The sequence below is a fragment of the Apteryx rowi genome, unplaced genomic scaffold, assembly GCF_003343035.1.
Source record: "Apteryx rowi isolate R43461 unplaced genomic scaffold, aptRow1 scaffold_75, whole genome shotgun sequence".
NCBI classification, from domain to species: domain Eukaryota; kingdom Metazoa; phylum Chordata; class Aves; order Apterygiformes; family Apterygidae; genus Apteryx; species Apteryx rowi.
In genome coordinates, this window is record NW_020451038.1 from 2,577,732 (window position 1) to 2,601,819 (window position 24,088).

At 44.6% G+C, this 24,088-nt stretch overlaps 1 protein-coding gene across 2 annotated transcripts in view; it reads right to left on the reverse strand.

Moving 5' to 3' along the window:
• Nucleotides 1–21,882, reverse strand: part of SLC6A6 (solute carrier family 6 member 6) — a 91,935-nt gene extending 70,053 nt beyond the window's left edge. Inside the window, exon 1 of one of the 2 annotated variants that reach the window (XM_026087992.1) lies at nucleotides 21,336–21,882. The gene's annotated coding sequence lies outside the window, so the exon portion shown is untranslated. The remainder of the gene's footprint in view (nucleotides 1–21,335) is intronic. The other variant, XM_026087993.1, reaches the window with a different exon arrangement.
• Nucleotides 21,883–24,088: the final 2,206 nt, after the last annotated feature.

Sequence of the window (24,088 nt, forward strand, 5' to 3'; positions counted from 1 at the left end):
TTTTTCCAGTTTTCTGGATGGATTTTACACAGTTTGCCACCACAGCTCTAGTTGACAATAAAAAAAGGTATGGAACTCCTCCAAAGTACGTGTTTGCAAGGAGTGCTATGCCAGGAACATCATTACTGGAGTAACTAATCCAGAACTGATGCCATAACTTTTACATGTACTAGGGGCACTGAAACCCATGCTGAAATACTTGGCAAGACTGCCCTTAAATTAGGATATATTCTACTGATATTGGCTACAATCGACCACAACATTCCTCGGTTTTGAGGTAATATTTCTGAAGGGGAATGGTTTGAGATGCCAGTTTTTGTCATGTGTTTTCCTGTCTCACCGTATCTCCAAACCCAGCTAATCTGATGCTATCCAACTGTCCTAATGAGCTGCATCTACTTCTAGACTGAAGTGTTGACAGCTGCCTGTCCTATTGCCAACAAAAACTTCTGAGACAACTATATCTCATCCCTGCAGCTACGCAAATTGCTTAGTTTCCAGCCCAARTATGAGATATAACGATACTTCTTTTCATTGATCCAGGTCTAAAAAAAGGTGTGTCAAGAATGTACTCAATCATTTCCTCACATGCAGCTTAATCCCTCAGCTGGAAATGAGGTTTCTGTCTACTGGCTACAGAGGAGAAAACAAGTGCTCATGAAATCCCTTACAGCATAGGTACAACCACGTGGGCTAAGGTCAGTGAGAAGGACATGTTTCTCCAATTAATGTTGGCATATGTTTACTTATATTTTTATACACTGGTAGTCCTTCCATTTGCTGCTCTTGGATTCAAAGTGTACAGCAAGAGCTTCACCTTATTTTTATTCAGGTAGTATTTATTGTCTTTAAATCTGCACCACAGACGTTCTAGCCCATCTCCTGTGCACAAACTGCGCTTTGTTCCCTAAAAATCAGGTGCACCGAGATGAACATGAAGGCCCTGTAGCCATTCCTGCCCCTGGGCTGCCCGGCTGGCATGCCGAAACGGGGTAATAGGTGAGCAGATAAGCCTAAGCTCCAGACAATCTTTAAAAACCAGCCACAGCCTTCTAGAGAGAAAGCTACTGAAAACAGAGACTGAATTTGCAGGATATATTTCATCACGGGTGACTTCAGCGCCCACTGGAGCAGTATACAACAATCCCCAGACAAACACAGAGAAGAGAGAGACATAAACTCTGATCCTGGTYCAAGAGTGGTCAGAATAAATACAAGAAACACATCCATTCAGAGCTGCTCAGGACAACTCTTCTCCAGACAGAAATAAGACTTTCTCCTGTCAAAAGAAAAACCCATGTCTACCTCTGCCCTTCATAACTTTTATAGTTTCCCAAATTCCAGGAATCATGGTAAACACTACCAAACCAGGAGCCAAGGAGTAGAAAAGATTAGGGGAAGCACATCTAGTACTCGCAGACTACTGTAGCAGCACAGGTCACCGGTGTGGTCTCTCCCACGCCAGTCCTTCCAACACTGTTTTCACAGCTGAAGGTAGAACCCATTTCTTCAATTTAGCTTTTCCTCAATAAGTTCCTCACACACATACAAGCCTGAAAACTCAAGACTCTATTAAAACCAGGCTGGGAAGGAAGAAAGAGAGAGTTTGTTATTGCTCTAGGGTTTTTCTTTTTTTTTTTTTCTAATTCTTGGGATGTGCTCAAACACTACGATGGTGGAGACCATATAAGTAGCTAGATTAGAGCAACAGACATAACAGTGGTATTGGATACAGAAATAGCAGCCATTGCCAGTTCCATGGAAAGAGAGGACAAATGAATAAACAGCTATCATAACATCTGAAACCACCAGGCTTGGAAAAGCCTCTTTATTTTAGGAATAATCTACTAAAAGATGGCAAGACTAGATCTTACCAACTTGGACTTTTTCTCAGGAGTATCACTGTCATTGAGGAAGAAAGGGATGTTTGAGGATGGATAAACCCAGGAAGCTTCTATGCCATCATCTTTTAGTTACTAAGCTCTAGAGACAAATAGAGGGTTTTGTTTGTTCAGTAGGGCTTATTTTTGTTTTTATTTTAAATCTGTATCTTTTCCTAAGCACTTTTACCAGATGTTTTTCAGGCTGAAAAATTGCATACAGTTYCAGGATGATGTACAAATTGAATGCAAAGGCAAGCAAGAAATCCAAATAGATCTGTCCCTTGGCATCTCTTGAGTACAAGGTGGTCTCACCTCTACAGGACCTTCTCCCCTATTTGCAGATCTAAGACACCATCAAGAATAAAGCAAGGAGGAATCTGTAGAGAAAGGGTCTCTGAATGTCAGTGCACTGTCTGAATGTCAGTGCACCTATACTATGAGTTCTATCCCAGCCTACGTGTCTGGGAAAGTATTTTCAATGTTTGGTGTTTAGGAAGGTGTTTTTGAACACACAGACTGTGCTATTCTGGGGGTGAGGGGAAAGTGCTTCTTTAGGATTATTGAAAACTTACTAAATTAGAAGCTTTCTGTGTTTCTTCACAGTTGGAGACCAGTCACTACAACACACTTAGAAAAGCCGAAGGTTGAAGGAAGAAAAATTCTCCAGTTTGGCAGGCAGTCCCTTACATTGTGGCTGCTGTATGCAAAATACTTCTGGGTTCTGTGAAGTTCAAGATATTGAACATCTGTGGCTATCTCAGCAATATTTTGAGCTTTACATTGAGCTGAGTTCTCAAATCCTGGAAGGTGGCATTGGAAGGCCAATCCCTTGGGACATCCTTGGTGTCAATTTCTTTGAGGATACCTGAGTAGACTATGGAAAGGGATCATATAACATGTCACAGGCAGGTGCCATTTACTTTCTACAGGGCACCAAGAAGACCATCTCTTATAATCCTGTGCACAAATTTGATCTTCACAGCAAAAAAAAAGTGCTAAAAAATAAAACCCAGCAATGCAGTTTTAAGAGGCTTGACACACTGTTTCAGAAGGAGATGCCTAAAAGACACATCAAGGGTCAAATGCCGGTATCACGAAAATCAGCAAGAAAATCTCCTAGTGATTGCATTGGGACTGTATCCATACAGTTTGTCCAGACAAAGACAGTATAAACATGAGAGGCTCAATTGTCCCTGAGCTAACTGTGCACAGTTGTTTAAGAGCAGGAAACGACCCACCCTTTTCCCACCTTTGTACACCCACACAGGGGTCAGACACAGTGTAGCTGCCACAAGGGCAAAGCTGATTCAAGCTAACGTCTGGCAGAGGGTGATGGAGGCAGGGAGATGGCAGAGCCACTGCCCTGAGCCTCTCTGAATGTTTGCAGAAGCAGCCACACATAGGGTAAACGTACTGCCAATCTGTACACCAGTTGTCTTGGAGAAACTGGCTTAACCCACCGCTCAACTCAAAGTTTTCCTTCTAATATCTAAGAGCGTAAAGTTAATGTTCGAGTGAAAGAAAGGTTTCAACAGCTGCCCTTACAAGGGAAAGAGGTCCAAGGAAGTAGAAGTACCACTGCCATTGACACATCCCAAGTCCTTCCAGTGTCTTTTGACACCATAACAGGATCCCAGCGTGGTTGTTTTTAATTCAGAATTGAGGTGACTTCATCCTTCATGTTCATTATCTGAGTAAGCAAGTATGTACTTCTCTCATTCTTCGTATTTGTCTTGATTATTCACCTTTGGTAATGGAATATATAACAGGAGAAGGAAGGCATGAGTTCATTGCCATGGAATGCCTCCACAGGAAAAAGGAAATGCAGATACAAAAATGAAAAACCATGATGGAAGAGAAAAATCATCTTTTCATTTTTTACTTAGCTTAAAAATCCAAGGCAAAATTGTTCCTCAGCTCTCAAAAGTGATGCCTCTTCTACTAAGGAGCTTTCTACAGATTAAACTTCGTGAAGCCCTGGTCTTGGGAGCAGCAGGAGGAGGTGTGGAGAGCCAAATTTCCATGCCACATGGACATGCACACATTTAAATCGGGTTGTGGTTTTCTTAATATGCAAAGATCCTGAAGTCAGCTCCAATTCAACTCATCAGTTCAAGCTAATTTTCAAGCTCAGGGCTCTAACGAGCAGACTTGAGAGCATCAGGGCAAATTTAGCTGCAACCAATTTGCCTCTAGAACATCCTCTGAATACATTTGCATGGCCTATGTTCACAAAACTACATAAAACATGTCTTGCCAGCTGCTGGCTGTGCCTCTCAGCCTGGCATGCTGATACAGCTGCTGAATGTCTGCTAAAGCCTCGATAGAGTGCTTCAGTCATTCATCCTTCCTTTAGCTGGTACTAACTGTACATCCATATAATGAGGGTGGGTGTGCAGCAAATGCCTGGAATAATGATAATGTAGCCACAAAACAGGTCCAGTGCAGGCAGAGGGCTCATTGCCTCACATCACTGTGCCCCGACCTTGACCTCATGATAGCATATCTGAGAGTAAGAACGTAGAGCAATCGCTACCACCCGGACTTGGCTTTCTCACTGCAGCGCAGTGCCAAATTTGATAGTCTCTTTGGTGATCTAGGCACATGCCCATTAAGACAAGTTTATTTTAAAGAGGTCAGGTAGCAGCTGATGGTTGGTGGGAATCTTTTAGCATTCCCAAAACAGGCAGGGTTTGAATGAGCAGTCTACAGATGCAAACGTCAGCAGATGTATTCCAATAACCTCTGTTAGAGTCTTTGTGAACTTTGAGTGCTTGCTATTTGCTGCCTAATTATATTAACTGTAACAGTTCATTACTTACAGCACATCAGGACCTGAGGATCCTGGTCCTATTCAGAGCCCCTCTGTGCTAGGTGCTGTACAAACACAGACAATATTTCTGGTAAAACATACAAGCGAAGCCCCTATAAACTCTTACTCATGTGCTGAACTTTATGTATAGAAGTAACTTCACTTGGTTCGGTCTGATCTGTGCAGATATGCATTTCTATTGTGTTCTAGTTCATTATCTATATAACACCTATTGAACTCTCTGCAACTGCTTAAAAGCATAAAGTAAATCATGCGCATAAATGTTTGTAGAATGGGGCCTTAATAAAGACTGGCAGCAATATACTCAGAGGATAGCTTGAGAGAGAGGGAAGATAAAAGTAACCATAAAGGGAACTTGTGATTACATAGACTAGCTACATACATAATTTGTGGGCTTTGTGGTTTGGGAATTCTGTTTGTTTGCTTAATGTAAATGAGTGAGAGAATTTAAAGAATCTCTGCCACCTACTGAAGCTGAGAACTGAAATGCTGTAGGCCTCACCCAGTGCATTCATAAGTCCTTCCTTGTTCAGCAAAACACTTAGGCACATTTTGCACTCTAAGAGGAGAATACCAAAAAACATGTTTTCTGTAAGAACTAGGGGGCTGAGTATAATTTCTGCTAATGCCTCTGAAAGTTTTGCCGCTTGCCCACAGCCTCCCAAATAAGCATGCTGTTCCCCAAATGCTTCTGCACAATGAATGTAAGCAGACAGTACTCCTGTGAGGTTTGAGGGTGTTTTTTCTTTTAATATTTGTGAATTCCTTTTTGTATTGCTTGACTAGCTCTAACCAAGAGCCACCTTTGGGAATGTTCTGTATTCAGAGTCTAATTTAGATGTACCCAATTTAGATGCAAGTTCTCACCATGCATCACTTTTAGAACGARTTTCTTTGTAAGCTGTTGACAGAAAATGTTTATAGTCCTATTATACTCTAGTAAAAAAAGGGGAACTGAGTAATGGATGTAATATCTTTGCTTTCGGTTTACTTGAGTTTATTTCCCTGTTGTGCAAAGTTTTGTCCAGATTTTTAAGCAAATTCACTTTGTCTTTACTCATGTTTTTTTAATTCTCCATGAACAGTTTAACAAGTTAAAGTTTGGAGAGTTTGCAGAGTGTGTCTGTTTTGGAGTGACATGGACAGTATTTCCAGAGAAAAAGTATTGTATTCCTAAAACTAATTATGGTAATCAGAAATGTGTTGTATCTCCTAGCGTTTGGGAACACAGAGATAACAGATTACCTTTAACTTACTGACACACTTTGAATTTTGTCTACTGAATACTTGCAACCATTTGCAAATTGACTATCAGCTATTTGTAGCACTTGGCAAACAGAATAAAAAAGGTGAAATTCTGAATGATTTTTTTTATCAGTTCTTCGCAGGTCTAAAAGTCTTATTTAACAAAGAGTTTCTATACTTGCTTAAAGTTAAGCATACACTGAAGATAAGCATAAGCCTAAATGCTTTGCTGGCATATTCTGTAGGTATATTTTTACAGTCTTTGCTTAATCTGGGCAACAGTTAGCAGCTGACTGTGATACTGACTGTACCTAGCAGGACTCCAGAGAGGGTGTGGATGCTATTTTTGACCCACTTACATTGACTGCTATTTGAGTTTTATGTCAGTTACAACATGTTATTACAATGATACAGAGACTTTATAAACAGGCTAAGTTATCTCCGTGATTTAATGACATCTCACTTTCGTACAGGTCTCCAGAGCCCTTTAGCTTATTACCTTGCCTGGTGGTTTTCTTTTCACCCCAGCGTGCCAAGGCTGTTGATCTCATTGAATATCGATATGTGACACGAAAAAGCCTTCCCTTTCTTTAACATGGGTCTTGTTTGCTCTTCCTGGCATTGGATCATTATTACGTCTGCGGGGAGGGTTAGCTTTTAATCTGCGTGTTATTGTAACATGCCTCCATCAAGACAGAGGCATGCCCCAGCAGGATAGGGTGCTATGAAAGTTCAGGTTGCTGCTGTTAGCTTCCAGCAAAGGAAATTATTTTTCAGCCACCCATGCTGAATTGCCAGTGGCCAACACAGAAACCTTTTGTTGAACAAAAGCTATTGGACCATGGACATTTACAATGCCTAAGATGCAGCCCAACCAAACCAGGAATTCAAAGGCTGAATCTTTACTTTCTTACCAAGGGCTTGATCTTGTTACCTTTTACTCACATGAGAAATCTTCCTCCATGGTATTAGTCCTATTGATGTGAACATGAACCCAATCCTTTTCCTACTGAAATTCCCATTGAATTGAGTTAGGAAAAGCCAAAACTTGTGGATTACACCAGTGAAAGAATATGCTATGAGTGGGCCTTACAGGCTTTGGAAGGAATAGAAGAGAATACAGTACATGATTATTAATCACAGGATCATGCTCTTAAATCACACACTGGGTCCTTACAAACTTCCATTCAAAGTGAGTGGAGGGATGCTGTTAAAACTAAGTCAGTGATGCACTGCCACATATCCCTGCCATAAGTTCTGGTGACAGTTCTCCCAGTGTACCTGCCTGTGGACAAACCACACTTTCCGAAGGCTTTTATGACCTTCACATACATGCCTTGCTCTTTCCAACACAAGCAAATGAAGCTTCCAGCTCACAAGGAAAGACACTTAGATTATGACAACCTGCTGACACATGATAAAAGTGTTTTTACAACTCAAAATAGTCAGAATACCCCTATGAAATATTCTTTCTCACACAACACGCTGTTTTCTCATTATGTGTGTTGACATTTTTCAAACTGACCTCAGCTAGATATTTTGTTCCGGAGTCCCCATTTAGTGGAACATTTAAACAATAACACTTTGAAGCATGCTCAGTTTCTCTTTTGAAGTCCATTCAGGCTCTGCCCTCGGGTCAGCAGGCGCATTCCAGCAATGATGCATGGACCATCTGCTGTACAAATTTAAATCCCACTGGTCCTATACCTAGAGGTACTAACATGTTGCATAACTCGCACTGAAAAACAGCCTGTCAGTTCAGACAGGGTTTGGATTTATTCCTATAGTTCTCCTATCCTTCCGCTGGAGGGCCTGTGCACAGTAACCTTTGAGTGTTGTTTCTGGGGACTACAGATTAATGAGATAAATAATAATAAGTGGCATTAAGCTATTTTATTCAAAACCTTTATTTTCCTTTGCCCATCTACACTCTATGACTCTATGATTCCCAGAGCTCAGTGTCTGGCATCTCATTCAGGGGTCTTCCTATTCCAGACTTCTCACTTAGGTAGACTCTGGCTAAGTTACCCTCAATAGCTGTCCATGGCTGTTTAGTGTCTACTGGTGAGCAAGGGAAAACCAGGATGGTGCGACATCAAGAGTGAGATTTTCAAGACAATGTCTAGGATTCAGATGAACAGCGACCATTTACTTGGGTAGAAATTTGGCATCAAAAACTTGACAAAATCTCTGCCAGAATGTGGCTTTGTCTATATATTTTATCCATTGTCCTTTAATGTTAACTAGTCATTATTAAACCTAACAATGTATTGGCTAAGGTTAATGTATTTCAGACCCAAGCACTGTTGGTCTTATTGATACTATGTAAACATAGAAGAAGGAGTGGTCCTTGCCCCTGGGAGTTTAAAATCTAAACTTGGACAATACAGTTCCAACATATGGTATATCCTGTAGGCTGAATTACCAAACTTCAATCAGCATTGGCCTTAACAATTAATTTATGTTGCACATATGTTCTGCATTTGGGGAGGTTAGCCCTGAAAGGCCCCTTAGAGGAAATGTGAGTATACGTACACGCTGACCTTTGAGTGATGACAGAAGAACGCAGTAATAAAGAAGAGGAGGCCAGTCAAACCTCTAGGATGGAAGATGGCACGAAGGCAAGCATGGAAGAAGGACATAAACAGGGTGCAAAGGAGGGAGATTTGGAAGCCATGTAGGGGAAGGGAGAGAGAAGAGCCATAACAGAGCAAGTTTTTCAAAGCAGCTCTAGCACCAGTTAAGCACCAAAATAAGTGGGCACATTTCCACTTTTGAGTATCTGTCACTTATTTAGATGCCTTCTTGGAAACTGAGTTCTCTGGAAAATCTGGCCTCAACGGTGGGTGCTGAGCACTAGACAATCTGGCCTGTTCATTTGCTCACTATGTGGTTCATCTGTTCTAAGGAACAAGTCCTCCTGGAAATGTAAAAAGAGGAAGAGAGAAGTGTTGGATATAGAAAAACATGCAAGCTGCCTCATGGGCTAATGATCAAGAAAGGCAGAACAAGCAAAATTTCATAAATCCGAGGAAGTCAAATGTCTTGCCACCAGTACCCCTTACAAACATTGCACTAGTCCAGGAGAGAGCGTAGACAGTGGTTAAAGCACTGGGCTGGAGTCATAAGACATGAATTAATTTGCTTCATCTTTCCACTCATAATCTTCTCATCTGTCCAAAAATGAAAAGTGGAATAGGAATATCTGTCCCACTATCCTTCAGAAAAAAACTGTAAACATTAGTTAGGATCAAAATATGGCCTCAGAAGGAAGAAGCGGCCCATGGGGAGAAGGGAGATCCTCTGAGGCTCTCTGCTTCCGCACAGCAGAATTGAGAAGAACAAAATGGAGCATGAAGGGACACAAAGCTGAAGAGCATAATGCGGGACACACTTCTGCTGTACACCCTTCTGCCTGCCCTCAGTGTCCACAGGACTGGAGAAATCCAACCCCTGGCTGTGGAGGGAAACGAATCCCCTGTTTGTTCGCCATGCCTCACAGTGGGGCATGAAGTACCACTGTTGGCCAGTCAACCTTTCCTGTAGACCCACTCATACCAAGGCAGTCGCCTTTTGTGTAACGCACCTCTCCCTTCGCGTCATCTCCAAACTTGTCCTTGCGCCTCCCTGGTGGGACTTTTGGTGACACCCTGTAAGAGGACTGGGTGGGCCAGGAGGGAGCAACTCCATTGTTTGAGCACAAATAGCTGCGTTCATTAGCAGGCAGACATATTATAACAAGGCAAGCAAAAAGTGAGTGGATTTGCCATTAAAGCGGATATTCTTGGAGGTTTTCCTCAGCACAATTCCCTCTTTTGAGCTAACAGATGCAATTTAATGACCCGTCCAGTAATTCCTGAGTTCCAATCCCAGCTCTGACATGAAGCCAGTATAATCCTCTTGTTCCCTATAATAAGGCCTCAACCCTCCACTGACAGAAATCAGCACAGCTCCTTTAACGTAAATTAGTGTTACCTCATCTGAGGACCTGATTCAGAAATCAGAGCACCATGGGGCTGGGCCTTGCAGAAATACCCACGAAAACCTGGTCCCGACCCCAAAGGAGTTTACACTTCAAAACAGTAAGACATACACTGGTGAGCTTTTCCCACGACATTTTAGTCCCACAGATCAGTTACCTCCTGACAGGACATGTTCTTCTGAGATCGAGGCTTACAGGTGATGAATATCTCTTGGGATAATTAACTGGGTTCAGTTGCTCTGGCCAGAGAAGGGAGGGAGCTTTGCAGTGCCCGCTGCACATCCACAGATTAAGTCTATGGAGAGGCTGTGAGAGACTTATTTGGTTCTCGAACCAGCTCAAAGGGGCGAGGTCAGGAGCTGGTGATTACCCAAAATTTAAACAACGTTCTTAGTTCACATCCATTTCTATTTTCTAGTTACATTTGCCCTCCTCTTGGTAAACAGCAAACATTTTCTTGGAAACAGTCTCATTTCTTATGCCAGGGGCAAAATAAACCCCAGCTCATCATGGATGTGTCCTTTCCAAAGAATGACCACAAAAATGTCTGAAACCCTATAAAGGCTGTTAATGACTCTAAATCTCCATAAGGCTTTTTTCCCCCTTCCTTTTCCCTCTTTTCTCCTCACTCTGACAAGCTGGTGAGTTGGGAATGGTTTAAAATACCACAATAGCCATGGCAGGACATCAAGAAAGAAAAAGGAACAGGGTTTTGAAATACYTTATGTAAGGCTCCAAGCACTTGAGTTGGTGCTTAACTGACTGGACTTTGCCACACAGCAGTCAGATGATGTCTGTAGCTTTGGGAAATACGAGAAACTCTGGAGAAGGGTGGGGGGGAAACGGTCTCTGCCACATTGGTCTTTATTGTCTTATGGATTTTATCACAGTATTGTTCTTTATTTCCTGCTATTTATAGGCTCTCATGTTTTGTGCTGCTTTCATGTTTGTGTTATCTGCCTTCCCACGACATGTTTCACCCCAGTCCTTGCCTACAGCTGGATCCGTAAAGGCCAGACCAATGGTTTTGAATGGCCCATCTGGGCTCATCTTCTTTCTCAGGGCAATGTGTGTAAACAACCCTTTTCTGAATCACTAAGCGATCCAAGATGGTTGATTTAAACCATGGTGGTGGCACTGCCCACTCTTACCTAAAGGAGCCAGAGAGTTTGCCACTGGGCTTTTGCGTATCAAATGATTACATTCTTTAAGATCTCTAGCCAGTAATGCTGGGGCTGTTTTCTCTAAAGTCCATGTTTTTAAAGTGGATTTAAACAATCAGCCCTTCAGTGCATGGCTTGATCATAACCATGCAGGGAAAGTTTATCAGAATTATTTTATAGCTCTTGTCTTTGTGCAAGGTACTGCTGAGAGAGCATGCGACTGGGGCTGTTCTCTTCCTAATTTCCTTTGGATCATGCTGATGTAACTCTGCTGACTTTGATGAGCAAAAGTGTAGTTCTGGTTTAAATCAGCTGGTGAGGGTTGTAGAAGTCAAGTCCTTGCCCAAGTAAACTAACTGCCTAAAAGATGGCTCCAACAGGCAAGTGGGGATAGAGGTAAAAATGGAGGGGTCACAAAATAATGCTGAAATCACTGAAGTCAATGAATTACACCAACAAAGTTCAGGTCACTCTGTCCCCTCTGACAGGCCTTTGTGATTCCTATCAGTGTCCTTGTATCGGTGTCAGTGTATCAGTGTCACTGTCCCCACAGTGGCTTCTAGGCAGCTAAAAATACCCCAAGTGCAGGCTTGTGGCAGACACCAGGCTGTTGGTTAGGTGGGCTGGAACTGACGGATTTCCCCCAACAACTGTCCCTTTCCTGCACTTAGTGAGTGACAACAAGCCTTTCCCATCAATCTGTGGCTTGCATCACTTTCCCTGGTGCACAGAGCAGCCTGCTTTGGAAGCAACAAAGCAGCTCAATGCCAGTAACAACAGGGAAAAGCCCTTACCCTAACCAGAGAGGAACAGAGAGTCCTGCTTTGGGACCCTTTCACACTAAGTCTCCAGCAGAAGCGCCTGCTATGGGCTGCTGGAGAACTACAACGAAAATGAGACACTTGCTTAGACATGGAGCCAGGGCTGGCCAGCTTTTGCTTACTAGACTTTTGGGCCAGTTGCTCCCCACTTCTTTACAAGAATATTGTCCTTTAGTGCCACAGAGCATCATTAAGGCACCTGAGTGTAAAGGAGAATCATTCCTTTTAACCTCAAATTGTGCCTAAAATCCCTTGGAAAAAGAGGCAGAATTTTTCTGTAAGCAGTATCAAGTGAAGATTTCTTATTCAGACAGTTTGCTAGAGGTTTCTGCAGTTATCCTTGACTCTCCATAGCAGCCAGATTGAAAGAAGAGACAGCTGGAAATAGAAAGCATGTATGATGCCCTAGTCCAGATCGAGACCTCGCACAGTTAATGCACGGTGCAATGCGAGCTTCCGAGTGGGCGAGTGCATGCTCCTGTCAGTGCAGTCCCGGGATTTGTTCTGTGGTGATGCCAAGAAGCAAATTTATTTCAAGCCATGAAAAATCACTAATGCAAACACCTTGTCTCCCAGGCCCCAGTAGGTCTTGAAATCTGCCATTTAAAAGTTTTACTGGCCATCACAGTGAAATCATCCATTTTGTCACATGCAAACAACATGGGGAAAACGATGTGGCAATCATTTTTCAGCCTGGGAGAAACAATCAGCCGCTGTGAACTCCACAATGCTGCAAACCAAAGGCCAGACCAACTGTCATCCCATCGGAGAAACAATTAAAGTGTGAAACCAAAGGTTTCCAACAGAAACTGCTGCAGAGGCTTAGCCGCGATACTGTGGCTCTAGAGCGACCGCTGTAGCCCTTGACCTGGCAGGCACAGCCAACCTCCCAAAAGGTGCCGAGTGCCTCAGTATCTGCACGGATCAGTGCGGATGGAGGTTGTCACCTCTCACAAGCCCAGCATTTATTCTTTTTCTACCCTTTGTTTCTGTTGATGAAAATCCGACTGTTTTCCTTTCAATGACTGTATGAGCCAACTCCTGTTTATCTTCTAAGAAGTGCTTTTTAGTGTGTCATCAAATTCTCTCTTGCCACCATCTAAGGCGCATTGACAGGTTGTGGTAATTTTCCAGTCAGACTCTGAAATGGTTATTCACACTTTTATCGTGGCAAGATTAGATTATTGTAAYACTTTACTGGCCGGCTTCCCAAACAGGGCTCTGCACAAACTCCRGATGGTGTGAAATGTGGCCAGCAGGATTCGAGTAAAGAAGGGACAGTATCATCCGTTCTGTTAAAACCCCTACCTTGGCAACTGGTTAGACATCAAATTGATTTCAAAACTGTCCTTTTTCTCTACCTGCAGGGCTGAGGTCAGGTCTCTGTCAGCAGTTTTTTGATTCGTTATGGTCCTGAGTATGCTCCTCGGGCTCACAATACCTGGTAAATAATTCTCTGAAGAGTGATTTCAAGGAGGCGAGGGTAGTTTAAACCTGATTTCCATCTGCTTGTTCTCCTCCACAGCCTATACAAAAGCTGGGCGGGATACAGCAATTACTCCCTTTGCAAACATTAGACGAGAGTGTCATGGAGCTATGGGCCCTTCTGCTCTCACTGCACCCAAAGCTGCCGCTTGAAGAAACCGCCAGCATGCGAGGAGTTGCCTCCTGGTGTACGGCGGCAAAGTGCAACCCTTTCCTGGGTTCAGCTGGTGAAAAATGGTGACGCCATGAAGGAGGGTGCGGTGGTCCCCATCTGCAAGACCGAGCCCACACAGGCAGCCGTCTAAATGCAGCACATCCCCAAAGCTCTTCTAAACTGCGGGTGGCTGAGCTCACCCCTTCTAACCTCAGACTAAGCCGCCAAGGGGACACTTAGACAGTGCCTGCGCTCCCCAGTCCTGCTTTTCGTACAGCGTGGCCTCACCAGAAAACACAGGCTGCTGATACGTGTTCTTATGAACCATCTTTCACTTGTGTAAACAGTTGCTACACAAACAATTGATGTGATAATAACTGGCTTAATACAGAACAGTACAAATAAAACCTTCCGGTGTTTGGTGCTTTTGTCTCCTTAGAACTTGCCTTCTCTGGATCCTAAAGGTGTATCCCTTTGCATTCGATTGATTTTTATCATGAACCATACTGAGGCTGAGAGTCAAACCTTTCCCAGCTTTACTTCAGGGTGGGTAAATTCCTACAGGCCTTTTGTGCAAGGGAAGAGTTTTGGGCCAGCTGTAATAAAAGTCTAGAAAAGAATGATCCTTTGGTTTGTTTTTATTAACTTCCATTTACAAAGCAGTATGTGATTTGCCACCTAAGAGCGAGAAAGGCTGGAGACAGCCTTTGCAGTGCTACGGAATGGCACGGTAAATACAGCGTGCTCCGAGTTGTTTACCTTCCCTGTCACTTCTGCAGGGAACCTGTGACCTGCCACTCATGGAAGTGGATATAAAAGCTCATGCTGGTTTTTTTTTTGTTGTTTTTTTTTTGTTAGTGTGAGACAGCTGACACGGACTGTTTGCTTTGGAAAAACAACCAAACCCTTTTGTTTTGTGTGAAGCGGGTGAAAAAAATGTATATAAAGAATTGTACTGACTCTGCAAACAGCTGCTGCATAAGGAGGAGAGAGTGGCGGTTGGCTCTGGGGTCATGGTGACTTGTTTTAAACGTAACGTGCCATCTTCATTTTAGAAGATCAGGAGACTGGGGGGGGTTGTTGAAGAGAGAAAGTGTTTTCCTTTGTGGATAAAAATATGCTATGAAGAGAAAACAATAGTGTAAGAGTATAGGCAAAGTCTGGATGGTTTACTTGAAACCACAAGAATTTGCAGTTCAAATAAAATGAGATGTAGGTTGGTCTTTGATCCTGGAGCTTAGATGATCTGCACTTGTCTGGGACCAAGAAGTGTACAGAGAGCTTTCATATTGCCTTTCTACATCCATCATGTCATGCTGGACCAGAGGTCTGGCCAATTTAACACAAGAGGACTAGTGGGCACCGCTTCAGGATTGCTGTGGCTTGTGTTACCCTGAGAACAGCATCCAGAGCTGGAGTTACCAGAATATAAAAACAGCACTTTAATACACACCTGCCTCAGTGTTGCCAAGAGCATGATATGGCTTACAAGAGGGGCTGAGACATACCCATCAGTCACAAGTACCCATCCTACACCCAGGCTTCCTCAAAACCAGGACTGCTCAGTGGCTGAGTGAAGATGCCATCCCATCTATCACCAGTGCTGAAGGTACAGGCTTAGCTTTTATCTGGAGTGAAAATGCTACTAATTTTACCACAGATCTTTTAATGTCCCAACATCTCATTTCAAACACAAATTTTACCAGTATTTCTTCAGCTGAATTACTTCACCAGTGGGTGGTCTTGAGGTGCCTGAATATAGGCAAATAGAGCTATTTTAAATGCTTGCGGTCACCCAAGACACCTGCATGGGGCTGGTAGGTAAAATGCAGGACCTACAGGAGGCCCACATCCTTCTTTAGGTACAGATGGAGGTCAAGTGGGACACAGGGGAATACGGTAGCATAAGACAGTATCTCACATTGTGTCAGACACATGTGTAGGCAGCTCCACCCCCTCCTACGTGAATCAATGAGATGTTCCTAGGGAATCAACACCCAGCTTCTTTTGCTGCTGAGAATTGAGCCATGAATACACTTGGTGCATTCCACAAAACTGTCCAATGGGAGCACTGGGAAAGGTAATGTGTGGCTAATGTAGGAAGCAAATAGAACCTTCTTGTATCTCTCCATGTGGGCCTAAGGTTCAGGGAGGTCACATACACAAGAAAGGTTGTCATGACTCCAGCCCCTCTACATGGCCTTGAACAGCTGAGCTACCTGAGCTGTGACCTACCCAAGTCTCCATAAACCCAAAACATCAATCCATCCAGCACATGCATATAGTGGTGATGACCACCTGATGGGCCACATGATAGGCTGGAGAATCAGGCAGCAAATCTCATCCTCCCCTGTGTCACCTAGCCAGCCAGCCCAAACAGATGCCATCTCAACCCAAGTTCTCTACCAGACGGAAGGCTCTCTTGGCCAGACAAACAGCACAGTAAGTGCTACAACCTTCAGCTGTGAACATTAATGCTGCATATGTCAGGTGACTTAGTTGCAAGCATGTAATCTGTTACTGCATAGCTTTCAAGCGCCTTCCCATGTTCTTAATTCTCCTGATAAACTTGGAGAGATTTTTTTCCAAAAGAACACATTTTTCAGAAGTTCCTAATATAAAACACAATGCATTATGAACTCCAGCTACCCACCTGAAGCGAAGAGTGAAAGAGAGCTCAGATATCCCTACAGATAATTTTTTTGAACTGCTGGGGAAAAGCACATACAAAAATGTATGCTATATTCTCTATATACCACCACTGTGACTGTAGGTGTAAATGACTACTTGAACCTCAGGTTATTTGCAAACCTAGCTGAAGACTGAGTAGAAAAGTAAACAGATCATAAAGTTACATACAGAACCTTTAATTAGAAAAAAGAACGTAGCTATCTACATATGAGGGCCATATCTTCACATGGTGCAAATCAGTGCAGCTCCATTACAGAATTTTATCAGTTTCTGCCAATGAGGATTCGGTCCAGGTATGCATGTGAGGATGTCTGCCTTTACCATGGAAACACAACACCTAAGTGAGGGACCACACGAGCAGCTTAACAGCAACTGTATTAACACTTGACAGGGCAGGAAAGAAAAACGAAAACAATTGCTCTAATTGAAACTATGGGGGGTGTGTAAGTAGGGCAGAATGCACAGTAATTACCTGAGTTGGAGTTTAGCCAGTACACCAATACGAACGCTCCTGCTCTATGGGACTGTGAAAGTGCCTAAGTAAACAGGATTTTGGTTTTCCATCCTTGGCTAAAATGGTTGTTTACATAGAAACAGAGAACTGTGTAAAAAGAAAGGGTGCACGCTCAACTCTGAGGAATGAACTGGGGCTGCAAGCTGAGGAGCTGAATTTCCACCCACACTTACACCAAACCACAAAAAGATGGGGTGCTACCTGGGAGAAATGCTTCCTGCCCAAATGGTGGATCGGTGCGCAGGCACAGCATTGTCCTGTTATAGAAAGGAAATGCCATGTCACTGCAAATGAAATTAGGATCTGTTTACCTAGTTGTTAACATGAACCTTCTGGACAACCCCAGGCCAGAGGTGCTACCACATCYGCAGTTAAGCTCTCAGCTCGCTCTCCTGTCCAGCTGGCTCCCACAGTTCCACTGAATGCCTGATCCCGAAGTGCCTCCACCTCGCCCATCTCCCTGCGGTCCGCCTGGCATGGCCCCTGCATGCAGCTTCCTCACAGTCATCCCCAGCAGCCCCTATGTCTCTGCTTCTGCCTCCCCAGCACTGCCTCTCCAGATTGCCCGCAAGTAGAAGCGAGCCTGGACAGAAACACAAGTTGTCCAGAGACCAGTTCCTAGAAAGTTCCCCTTCCCATGCTGTGATGGGTCTCGCCACCTGCTAACAGGGTGCTTGAGAAGTACAAAGCAACCGTTAATGGCAAAACGAGGACTTTGCTGAGAGTATGGCAGGGGATAGCATGGCCTGGCGTGACCCGGAGGTCAGCCTGAAGTACTGGTAGAGAAGCTGCTCTAGTATCTACGGGAAATACTAGATGAAGTCCTAGAGGAGCAAAGCGCCTTTTCCAAGGAGAAGATGCCCATCCTTTGTCCAACAAATATATCTTAATCATGCAACAGAGGAACAACTTCAAGTATTTACCCCATCATCATTCATTGCTTATTGAGCATGCTGATTCTGCCAGCAAGTAACAGGCGCAAGTAACTGCCAGCAAGTACCAAGCAGTCATTACAGCGCTGCAAGTCTCACGTGTTACCAACACATACACCCAAACCTGCGACCCACAGGTTCTGCAGACCAGCACAAATCCTCTGAGACATACAGTTGCCCATGGCCTTGCAGGTTGTTTTTAGTTAGACAAACTCAAATGGCTGCCACAAAAGCTTAATCTCTTTCCAGCCACACTCATGCTGAGTGTCAATAGGAAAAAGTCCCTTGAATACGCTTGATAATTACAGAGCTGTGGCTGTAGCAAAGAACAAAGTATAATGCAGGCTGAATACTCAGGAAATTGACTGCTGATATGTTTCCATTCATTGTTTTGTTCTCTGTTCTCAGTGTTATATTAAAATCTCCTACTAAGAATGAGCTTTCTTGTTTAATGGAACTTGTCAGTTAGAGGAAATCTGCTAGAGCTGTTTGATCTATTCTTTAAAATAATATTAATTGCAAATTCAGCACATGGCCCTTTTTTAGTTAGCAAATCATTTGAAAATGAAAGCTGATATTTCTCAAACATATCCACAAACAATCATGGCCCAACACTTTCTACCACTAAGGCATTCATCAGCCCTTTGCTCCAACTATTCAGTACTGGCTATTCATTAGATATGTTGATCGATCATGCCTGTCACCTGATATTGTTTTCCTAACTTTATGAGTGAAAAGTGATAGTAGTGAATAGCAAACAGTAAACACAGCATGGCATGAATCTCTGGTCATGAGAAAATTCATGCAACTTTGCAGTTTGTGAGCATTTTTATAAAATCCTGACAACCACATCAACTTATTCAAGTGTAACCTCACATCTACAGAAAACCACACTCATTGCTTCTGTCTGCCTGTCCATGAATGTAATTCCCTATCCGTTTTGATTTTGTATGACTCCTAATTAAATGTAGATTGCATGTTTACTATTCATCCTGATTTCCAACATATGCACTCACAATAAGAAATCTTAACTTCAAGCTCCAAAGACCTAATCTGCAGCTGAATCTGGATTTCCAAAGCCCTACAGTTCAATGACATTTAAATCTGGAGATTTCATTTGGTTCCTTGTAGACATAAAAGAACTATTTAGAAAAATCACATGGAGTGGCCAGTTTAGACTTTATGTAAACAAGCCAAAGTCTGTGGGATTATTTCAATGATTTCAATTTGCTGGTTCTGAACCTTCAGCAAAAATCTGCAAAAATGGGTTGGATTGGATGGCTCACAGAAACAGTATTTCTTTTGTGAGTGTCTTCCTGTCTCCAATTATATCAGAATGACAGAAGAAAGGGGAAATAGCCGATTCCAGGGTTCGTATAATTAGATATAATAAACTCTATCATCGTCAGTACTTGATGTTTTTCTTCAGGCAATCTCAAAGACTTTTGGAAATGGTCAGAAATCACGATTCACGTCAACATGACGGCAGGCATAGTCACTTTTAGGAATTCCACTTTACAGACCGAGGAGCGGGGCTGCGAGTTCCCTGCCCGAGAGGCAGTCAGCATCAGCGCTGAAAGACCCTGAGCATCTTCCTTGCCTTCCACCTTAACAAATCCAGCAGGCACCAGAAGATGCCTCCCTTCGCTGGTGACAAGAGGTTAAACTACACTTGTGCTCATTCGTGTAACCTGCTTCACCTTCCTCCTTGCTAAAAACATTGCCTTGGTGCCGCACAACTCCATCAATCCTGCTGCCACAGAAGAGCTGTCTGCTAATTAGGGGCAGCAAGATGCCCCTGCAGAGGTATGTTCACGACGTGATGTGTCTTGGCCTTGACTGCCCAGAGCACCTCTGGCGTCTGGGGAGTCTGATGTCCGTGCCTGTGTCTCGTTCCCGGGCACGCAGTTTCCTCCTCTGCTCCGGCTCTCCTGCCCCTGACTCATTCAGGCAGCCCAAGTCGTGGGGAATTCCTCAAAAATAAAAGCCGACCCTCCCACCCTCTCGATCCCTTGTTAAAATAAGGGCAGAATTGTTCAAAACAACCCAAGGGAAGAAATCCAAACAGGAGGTGACCTCCTTCCAACCCTCGGCGCTCGGGGCTGAGGTGTGGCCACAGCCAGCGCCCAGGCGGGAGGGTCATTCCAGCACCTTTGCCTCATTCCTTGCTCCCCGCCGCCCTCCGCGCGCCTCCTCCCACGCCGGCGCATGTTTTCCTGCGGGCCCATGAAGAACCCTCTGTTCCTGCGGGCCGGGCGGCCGCCCCGCATGAGTCACCCCGCCGGGCTCGGGGCGGGTGACATCAGCCCTCGCGCAGCGCGCCGCACGCACGCGGCCCGGCAGGCTCTCTTTGGAGCTTTGTGCCCACTATAACGGCCGCGACTGTTCACCGGGGACGGCAGAGGACTGAAAGTACAGCTCGGTCACGTGCCGACGGCGCCTTGCCTCCCGCCCGGCACAGAAAGCGATCTGTTGCCGGGAACGCCTGCCCGGCCCGCCGGAGCGGCAGGCGCAGCGGCCCCGTCTCTCACACCTGCTAGCAGCCAGCCCGCTCCCCTGGCGGCCCCGGAGGGGGGGACACCGGCGGGGCCACACGCGAGAGCCTTCCCGGCCATCGCTACCTGCGCCAGCCAGGTGACGCTACCCCGGGACGGCTGCGAACACCTCTTCATTTGATGGTGTTGGCACTTCACCTGAGACGGGGACGGAGAGGGTGGGGCTGCATTTCAGGACTGCTTTAAGGCTATAATAAGAGCTCTTTATGGGCATAAAATTACCATTCTGCAATACAGGCAAACCGTTCCCTTTTCCAGGAAAGCTGCGCTTTGTAGTACTGCAGTAAAATGATCCCTCCAGGGCTGCAAACTACACCGAGAGCAGCACAGCCCCGTAGCTCTAGCCAGAGGCTATTACAGGTATCTCGGTCAGGGAACCAAACGACTTCATGACCTTGACGGACGCAYGCAGTCAGCTCAAGAGCCCTCAGCTGTACAAACAAAACGTTGCCACCTCAGTGATAAGAGGGGAGGGCTGCCCATGCCAGGGCAGAGGAGGGGAGGAGGAGGAGGATGTGGCAGATAATGATGAGTCGGGGAGACAGTTCCAGCTCTGGTCGTGCCGTTTTGGGGAGATATGTGCTCCACGGACTTCAAACCAGTCACCTCCCCTTGGTGGCAGGAGCAGCCAGTTTCCCAGGGCTTTGCTATAGGCAGAGTCTGTAATAGAGCATTTTTCCACCCTCTCGTTACTGCTAGCATTGGTTGAAATTAGAGCTGTCCCAGAGTGGTTTGTCCACTCACGGACTTGGTTTAAGTGATACCAGCAAAGCTCACTCCATGTCCACTAGGGAAGGCGACTGGGAGAGCTCCCTCCCAGCAAAGCACAGCATTGCTTTAAAAATATAAATAAGGCAATAAGGCAATTATACAGAGATAGGSACAAAACAAACTTCTCAGTTTCAGAGCAAGGAGAGTTCCGCTTTTGCTCTGGATCATTAATTTGAGCTCACTATTTTGGTCTCGTTTGGGGGTTAGAATACACCTCTGACTTGCAGTTCTGCTTCAGATTTGACTGAACCCCCATTAAAAGGTCAAGCACTTGTATGAGATTCCAGCACAAGAGGTGGGAAATACCTGGTGGCTGCTGCTGCCATCCGAGGCCCTTTTCATCTGTGAGACTTCAGTAGCACAAAACCCAAATCCTTCGCCCAGTTTGTCGTCGAGTCCTGGCAGAGASGCATGCTGCAGCCACACAACATCCCCTTTTCTTTTCTTTCTGGAGGCACAGCAGCTGTTCTGTTTTGCTGCTGAATGAAGTAACGTTTCACAGGCTACGGTTTACTGATTTGCAGACTTTGGTGGCAACGCTGTCACAGAGAGTTCCCGCCACCAGCCCCCGTCTGCCTTTTCCCTGCTGCCACACAACACTGGGGCCTTTCAGCTGGGCCAGGGCAGTTGTTCCTAGGGGCCACGCTGCAAAGTCGATCAGGGAACCAATCCAGTTGAAATAAATTACAGAAAAAAAAAAAAAMCAAACAAAATCCTTCCTATTTTACAGGATGTTTTGTTGGCAGTTTTCAACCCAGATCTGTTCCTGATATGGTTCGCTACAGAGCCACACACAGAGTCATTTGGACACAACCAGGAGAGGCTGCGCTGGGATAAATGGTGGGAAAAATATGTAGAATGGGAACACCTCAAGGAAGCATTACTACCAAAGCTTCCTTGTCCTCAAACCATGGCCAGGGCTTCTTATCTTGAACTGACATGATCCACGAGATCACCGTAACTTTCCAGTAAACAGCCAATTCATTTCACAATTTATACATCATTACACATCCCCCACATACCAGATAATTTGCTCTACAGAGTCCTTTAGAGCCTTAAAAGGATCCTTAGGATTCAGTTTTCATTTTTAAATGAACACAAGCATTCAACCGAGCTGTAAACTATTAAAGTGAGACACCACTTCAGTGATAAACAAAATATTTTCCTAATAATTCACTTAATTGTCCCATTCATGGACCTGTGCCTTTGGAAAGGGGCATGCTTTGGGATTCCAAATAATACAAATAACAACAACAATAACAACAGCACATTCCATTTTACTGAACTAACCAGTGATATACCAAAAGGCTCGTGATACATTATCACTGTCTATGCAGGAGTGTGGGTGGGAAGCAGGAGGCCGCAAGAAGAGACAGATAGAACGTCTCCTACATGCAACTTTTGCTCAGTGCCGTTACTTGTCTTTCACTCAAGAAGTGTAGCAAATATATTAATACCCRAAAGAAAAATGAGCTGAGGTAATTCCATCTATGAGCATGTGATCAGTCCTGCTGCCACAAATGTTTTCCCTCTAGGTCCATATCTGAATCTCGTACAGCCTGACTCACACTGCAGCCACGGACGTCACTACTACCTGGCAGCATCAGACTGTCATTTATTTCCTTTTGGAACGGGATGTTCTATAATAGCTTAAACTCCCACTTGATGTTTTATGAAATTACAGTTCTTTCACATACTACCTTTGTTCCTGAGCAGCAAGAATTTTTCAGTAATTTGTTCATAGGGTGTTAAAAAGGGAGCAGAGAGTGGCCTGAGCTCAGGGACTCCTCACCCGAAACTTGAACGGGATGTGGCTCTTAATACGATGGAGGCAAGACGCTTCTCAGTACCGTGCAGAGTTAGCACCTCACGGAGACAAATGAGGGTGAGGACAGAACTGCTGCTTCCAGTGCTGCTGCTTCAAGTACAGCCCCATGTCTCATTTACAAGGCTCCTTCCCCCACAGCCAGCAAGAAAAACTGAAAGGAAAGCTGAAGCTCCATGAAATGCTAGTAGAGCCATCAAAGCAGAACATGGTCTGCTTCACAGCCATCAGCTCCTAGCCATGGTGGTCAAATATATGACACCATCTCTTCTCAGTATCGTGTTGTTTGAGCCTCTGCTTCTAAAATGCTAACCTACACTCAAGTTTTAGTTTGGATTAGGAATGTGCTTTAGAAGTGAATCCCTGAGTTACCGTGCTTTGGTTCATATTGCAGCAGTTTCAAACTGGAGTCCTYAAAGAAGAAATTAAACTAAAAATGCTTTCCAGCTGCTAATGGGAGTTCAGTCTATAGGACTAAGGTAGTGCCAGTCTCACGTTAAAACCCCCAAACGTCAATAATGTAGTCACAGGGTCGTCAGCACCAACTGTTTTGCTCTGCTGGTTTGGTGCTCCTGCTACACCACACTGCTTGCTACTACAGCTTGCTAGTTGCCTTTAGAGCCAAAAGTCCTGGAGCTGTTGGATCCCAGCTTGCAATCACAAAAGGAGGAATGTGATATGGTTCCAGGGTGTAGTAGAAGAGAGGAGGCTACAGTCCCACAGGCCTCCCTGCCCACGTAAAGACTAACACCTGTCTAAGTTCAGCAGGATACACCTGTAACRCTGCCAAGTTTTCTGCTGGGAACATCCCAACATGCAGCTGATGTGCAAGGAGAGACCGAGGGGAGTGGAAGGCCGAGGAATGAAAGGGAGTCAAAGGATGATGCCGTTTCTCCTGCTTATCTCTGTGATGCTGCTGTGACTCAAGGGAGGCTAAAATGGATTTGTCTTCACACTGGGGGCACAGTGAAATGGATGCAGTGCTGTGCAGAAACCAGTGTCCCTGGCTCCAATTGCTGCTCCTATGTTTACTGACTGACTTTAGCAAAACGGAGACCGAGATCACAGAGGCTTCCTGCTGGTGCAGCCATTCCTAACGGGGAAGTCAATGCCAACTGCAAGTGTGGTAAACAAAAGTATTCCTAGCATGCTTCGGAGAATAATKATCACTTGTTATCTGCCACTGAGAATAAAATGGGAGGCTTAAAGGCGATCTGGAGAGAATTTGGAAAAG